The 6708-nt window shown below is 43.3% G+C and overlaps 1 long non-coding RNA gene across 1 annotated transcript; it reads left to right on the top strand.

The window, feature by feature from the left end:
- Positions 1-4506: 4506 nt before the first annotated feature.
- Positions 4507-6443, top strand: LOC142790219 (uncharacterized). The gene is made up of 2 exons (XR_012889402.1): positions 4507-4626; positions 6158-6443. It is a non-coding gene; the product is annotated as an uncharacterized LOC142790219 (long non-coding RNA).
- The last annotated feature ends 265 nt before the right edge of the window (positions 6444-6708 follow it).

The following is a 6708-nucleotide window of genomic DNA, read 5'->3' as shown; positions in this document are numbered from 1 at the left end:
AGCTGTTATATACCTTCCTCTTGAGGGATAGTGGCAATCTACCTGTCATAATTTGAGAGTGCTTGCCGAATGTGCTCCACCCCATTCTTATTCTTCTAGTTACTTCAATCTCGTGGTTCGGCTCTGCGGTTATTACCTGCCCTAAGTAGACATAGTCTTTTACAACTTCAAGTGCACTATTACCTATCTCGAAGCGCTGCTCCTTGCCGAGGTTGTTGTACATTACTTTTGTTTTCTGCAGATTATTTTAAGACCCACCTTTCTGCTCTCCTGGTCTAACTCCGTAATCATGAGTTGCAATTCGTCCGCCGAGTTACTCAGCAATGCAATGTCATCGGCGAAGCGCAGGTTACTAAGGTATTCTCCATTGACTCTTATCCCTAACTGTTCCCATTCTAGGCTTCTGAAAACCCCCTGTAAGCACGCGGTAAATAGCATTGGGGAAATTGTGTCCCCCTGCCTTACACCCTTCTTGATTGGTATTCTGTTGCTTTCTTTATGAAGCACTATGGTAGCAGTTGATCCCCTGTAGATTTCTTCCAGAATGTTTATATATACTTCATCTACGCCCTGATTCCGCAGTACGTAGATGAAGATAATGCCAGGCTAACAATACCTGGCATTAAAAAAAAAAACAGATATGTCGTCACGTGCTATTAAGCAGCTTGCTCTGCTCTTGTTATACGAGACGCACCAAGGCTGTATACACATATACACCAACCGCTCCGTTTTACAGAACAGTCCAACGGCATGTTTTGTTATACCAATAAAAGCCACAAGAAGAAAATTCAAGGCCTCCCATTTTACGACATCAACGGGAGCGGAGCCCACAGCTCTTCGTGCCGCATCGAAATCTATGCGGGATCAACAGCCAGAAAAATGGACAATTTTCAGTGACTCTAAGGCGGCACTGGAATACATTCTACCATCTTTACGCTACGGCCCGTACGAACAACTGGTGGTCGAGATTGCAAAAGAGACTCACCATTTAATTGAGAAAGGGCATGAATTAGTCTTTCAATGGCTTCTAAGTCATTGTGGAATAAGTGGCAATGATAGAGCTGCCCGTTCTGCCCATACTGAAAGCAATGAAATATCAATTCCGCTCTCCAGAACTGACGCTGCACAGAAACTCTGCATTCTTGCTCGCAAGCGCACCACGTCGCAATGAACGAGTCACATTTCACCCACGCACGATTAAGTACCTTAGACTCAACCCTCAGTCTTCGCATTCCTCCAGAACATGACGGAAAAGACGCTACTATGCTGTGCAGATTATGGTTGGGTGTCGCATTTACCAATGCGTACGCGTTCCACATAGGAATGGCGACCATTGTGTCAGTGACGAAACAACCTGGCACATTCTGTGTGAATGCCCACATTATACTGCTCGCAGAGACAATCACTCTGTAATGCACTAGATGAACTGGACAACTAGACTCAAGAAAGAATTCTGCGCTACCGACCAGACTTTATTATTTATTTATTATTTACAGATACTGCTGTCTCATGTTTGAGACATTGCAGGAGTGGTTACAATAAACGAACAAAAACAGCACAAATAAATACAAATATATAAAATTGCATATTTAGACACCTGTTCAACAAACAATAAATGATCAAACGAAAGGAACAACGGCAAAATTAAGAACATCAATTTACATAATTGGACACTTGTTCAACAAACAGCGCATGCGGTAGTCGTTTCAAAGTAGTGTCCAGGTTATTCCAAGTGTCAAGTGTACACGGAAAAAAAGAGTATTTATAACAATCAATAAAACATCTGAATGACACAATGTTCAACGGATTGTATCGGCAAGTCACCTGGGTAGGATGATTGGTGAACGAAATGGGTGTGGCTATGCGGACGGAATTGTGCACGATGTTATGTAGCATGGTAAGCCTATCACATATACGCCCGTGTTCTAAATAATTTAGCGATAAAGCATGGTAGTGCTCTGAAGGGGAGAAATCATGGTCATAACGGTTAAAAATGAATCTTGTCGTTTTTCACTGGATGGCCTCAAGTTTATTTATGTCAATTGCATGATGTGGTGACCACACAACAGACGCATATTAAAGAAGAGGCCTGACCAGTGATCTGAAGGCTATAAGCTTGCATTGTTTTGTGGCGCCCTTTAACGTTCTTCTTAAGTAACCTAATTTCTTAAGCGATTTTGCAGAAATAAGGTCGATGTGTCTGTGCCACTTCAAGTTTGGAAAGAATACAACACCAAGATACTTAAATTTTTGAACTTTTTCCAGTGTGTGATTGGAGTCGTCATATCTAAATTGAAATGGCTCCTTTTTATTTGTAAAAGTTATTGTCACAGTTTTCTGAAAATTAAGCTCCATTTGCCAAGTTCTACTCCCTTCGCAAAAGGAAGAAAACACATCCTTCAACAAAACTTGGTCAGTGACGCTATGTCGCAGAAGAAGGCTGTGAAGGTTCTCCTGCGCTTCTTGCGTTCAACCGGCCTCTCCAAACAACGACTGTGATCAGAACACCCTGCATGTGTGTGCATGTGTATTCTTTTTTCGTAAGTTATTTTATATCCATCTCTATCCTCTTTTCGACCCTTATTTCCGCACCCCTGTTCAGGGTAGAAAACAAGTTCTTCTACATTAACCTCCCTGTGTATTGCTTTCATTTATTTTTTGTGTCTGTTCTGTTGCTTCTCTCAGCGCAACATGTTCTTCTAAACTGCCTTCGGCCTTCTTATTCTCGGCCCAGTAGTGGGTACCCACATAACATTGGTTCGTCAAGAAGGCAACTAAATAAACCAAATACTATCCTATTATTATCAGTACATCTAAAATATCACTTATTTAGTTTGTAACCTTATCTTGTTATTTAATTATTTCATATATTTAACAATAATTTACGAAACACCGCAATAAAAGACACCAAAATCTTCACAAATACTTTTGCTTCCCTGTAGAATATATTTTTCGCAATCCTTCCCAACTCTTTGATTTCTCTCTCTGTCATATTATTATTATTATTATTATTATTATTATTATTATTATTATTATTATTATTATTCTTATTATTATGAATTCTACCTCCGCAAGTCTTGTGGCTGATACCCTGTGGTGGTTTGTGCCAATCCTCTGGAGATCATCATCATCGACATCCAAGTTGAACCAAGGCGAATAATGGCGGCGCAACAGGCCCAGTGGACGACTCAACAGCCGACAGGATGGGACGCCCAGCAGGAGGATCCTTATGCGGCCTCTTATTACGAGGCGTACCCGGCTACTCCGGGGCTCGAAGTATACCCGGCCCCCGCAGCGTACCCCGCTGTGCCCGAGACGCCGGCTGCAGACGAATACCAGAAGAAGCGTGCGGACGATCTGGACTCCGGTTCGTGGTCTCTGTGCATGCTGCGCGTGTGCACTATTTTGATGGTGGTCATAGTGTCGGGCCTGATCCTCTTCGTCATGGTGGGCGGGAACATGCGGCTCAAGAGCCACGACATTACCACCGCCATCGCTGCTGTGAATGCCGCGGACGCCACCGCCAATCCCACCCACTCCTCGTCGCGCAATGCGACGACCAGGAACGCGCATCGCGGGAATGAGAGGTGATTGTTTTAGACACTTTGCTTTACAGTGTCGGCGGCATCGTACGCCGAAAACCAGGGTCGGGCGAGTGTACAGATATAGAGGCGTAGAAAAGCGCAATGCTTTAAGGTAGGTGTATATACCAGTCACCGGGGTATTCGAAATGAGTTGGACGAAAGCTTGTTGTGTCGGAAATATTCTTACTCAAAAGGTAAACGCCATAATAGTAGTATCTGGGGTTTAACGTCCTACAAACACGATATGATTATGAGAGACGCCGTATATAGTGGAGGACTTCGGAAATTTCGACCACCTGTGTTTTTTTAACGCGCACCTATTCTAAGTACACTGGCCTCAAACATTTTTGCCTCCATCGAAAATGAAGCCGCCGCAGCTGGGATTCGATCCTGCGACCTTCGAGTTAGCATTCGAGTGCCATAACCACTAGACCACCGGGGTGGGGCGGAAGATGAAATCCAGACGCCGACAAAAAGAGACCACTTAGAAATAACACAGACGTTCTAACCCCCATCAGCGTGCTTTTTTTCACATACGAAGAAATGAAAAAAGTGGGGGTTGACCACGTACGTGCAAATAGATGACGCAAACAGCGTGCGTAAGTGGAAGGAAGGGTGCCGTCATTGCGCATCGCTATACCTTTACCACAAATCCATTGTTTGATTCGGGACACTATAGGCGCAAGAAGATGCTCTTCTTATCATTGTACACGCATGCGCACACATTTCACGCAACTACGGTGCTGAATTTCTGGATGTCTGCTTTTTTAAGGTAAGGTCCAACTCTGCTTAATTTTCAACCCCAATTCGGTATATGCTGCCCAGAAACATCTATGCTCTTTGAGCTCCAGATGTGATACGTATAGTGAACAGCTGCCACGTATACTTTATCGCTATGTTGCTGTTTCTCACTCTCTTCGACAGGGCGAAATCTTCTGTACAGCCGGAGGTGGTTACTGTTATAGAGGGATACAACTTTGCGGACCATGTTGCGCAGTATCGCCGAGTTCGCAAGAAGGCTGCGGTACGCGCCGACTAACTGGTGAGTGCACTAGGAGAAGTCAGTTGTTTTGGGCTGCACGGTGATGAGATGCACTGGCGGACACACTCCACGTAATACTCTTCTCGCACTGCAATGTATACTAGCAAATGTACGTTGTCGACTCTGCAGCAATCTTATATTTAGAAAACCGTACCGTCATGGTACTTTAGCGCCCGTTTTTTTGTATACTTATAACGTGGCATGGACGACACTATGCATCAGCAGTTTCTGTTTGAATTCTAGCAGCTTTGAATGATAACGTTTGTTCGCTAGCTAGCATGATTACTCACATACCAGCGATGAGGTCTAGTGTTTGCTGTCACTTGCTAGTTTTGCATAACTATTTGTTACAGTGTTTGGCTGAGTTATGGCCGATATCAGATAATGTTTGGTGGCTACTGTTGTACGTCTTTATTTGGTCTGAACAATATGACTGAGTTCTTTCCGAATTTTCAGAGACGCTCTGATAATAATAGCAAGGAAAAAATTCTACGCAAAGTTTGATCGAGATTGCGCTGTGGAAAGATTGTCTAGGTATCTTGGTAATTATTATACGAGGCCGGTGTTTACTTTAATTATGACATGGTGCAAATCCAGTGATAAGTTCTGACGCGACCGAAGTAAATAAACAAATGAGTGAAACCGCAAAAATATTTTGTTCGATAGAATTATATTTCAGTGCTTACGTTTGAAGAACCGGGCAGCATTACTAGATGTGGTTACTGATCCCACAGCAGCATGATTAGTTTTTCAACCATCTACAGCCTATATTATATCCAGTGCCAGCACTGCTGGCACTTCGCAAGTGATCACTCTGCGTGATACTTTCACGATATTGCGTTACTTGATACTTTCACGATATGCGTTAGCATCTCCGGGTGATCATTCAGCACTGTTGGCATAGTGTCTATTATTCGTCGTATATGAAGGTGCACCTCACGACGTGTCATACGAGAACGGTCCCACAATTACGGCGTAACAGCGGGTTTCCCAATAAATTAGATCCTAGGGTATAGCTATGCTGGTACCAGCGAACAACGTATAACAGCCGGGAAAACAGGAGGAACGTAACGGCGGGGTTCTACTTACGACGTTCCTGAAAAATGACTTCAGAAGTGAAACTTCATAATGGTTTTCGGGCATTGGTACTCTGTGCAGTGGTGACAAAACAGATGAAGACGACACTTATCTGCCCGTTCTGTTATTCCCGTACTTTCTGCGCGCTCGACAAAAATCACAAATCCCCGACTTGCCCAATCGTCCGCTCTGATTTCTCAGGGTGTCGACTTATGCATAATTTTTATTAACCTACATTATTTTGCTGTTTTTGTACCACTGTATAACAGAGGAAGTACCATTTCAAAAGAGGAAGTACCACTGTTTAACAGAGGACTTATGCATAATTTTTATTATTCTACTATATTTTGATGTTTTTGTACCACTGTTTAACAGAGGAAGCCTGGGGGGTGTCGTAAAAAAATAATTTTGCCTCGCTTGTATACGTTGCACACTCACTGAAACTTTCTCGCAGGCAAGCGTTTGATCAAGGTTTCTCCGCAAGCTTCATGGCCGAGCCGACCCTGCTAGAGGAAAGAGAACTGAAACGAAGCTGGAATAGTCGCGCTCCACAACGACTACGCATGATTCGATACATGTTTAAATTGCACTCGTGCAAAGTGGTAAAAAGCGTGCGCGACGTGTTTTTTTTTGTGCACGTTGCATTTTGTATAAGCGAGAAACATACTGTCTATTCTGTCCCACGAATCTTATCGCTTGCGAGACCTAAAACAAAAAAAGAAAACCCACGCTTTCCTACATTCCACGATGCACCTTACTTCTTTAGTACCTTTTATTCAGACTGCCAGCATTTTTCGTCATACATTTTTTGAATCCATCCTTCCTCATTCGTGTAAACAATACATTCAATGAAGCAACATATATAATAAAATTGTCATACCCCTTGGCATGCTAGAAACTGCTGGTCATTCTGCATAGCAGTGGCAGGTCAGTTCTCATGGCTTCATACCTTGGGCACGTAACAATATATGTGTCGACAACAATGTTGTGTAGACGCACCCAACT

This window comes from Rhipicephalus microplus, unplaced genomic scaffold (assembly GCF_043290135.1).
Source record: "Rhipicephalus microplus isolate Deutch F79 unplaced genomic scaffold, USDA_Rmic scaffold_83, whole genome shotgun sequence".
Classification (NCBI taxonomy): Eukaryota; Metazoa; Arthropoda; class Arachnida; order Ixodida; family Ixodidae; genus Rhipicephalus; species Rhipicephalus microplus.
The sequence above is the reverse complement of the archived record's forward strand: the minus strand, read 5'-3'. Positions and strand labels throughout refer to the sequence as shown.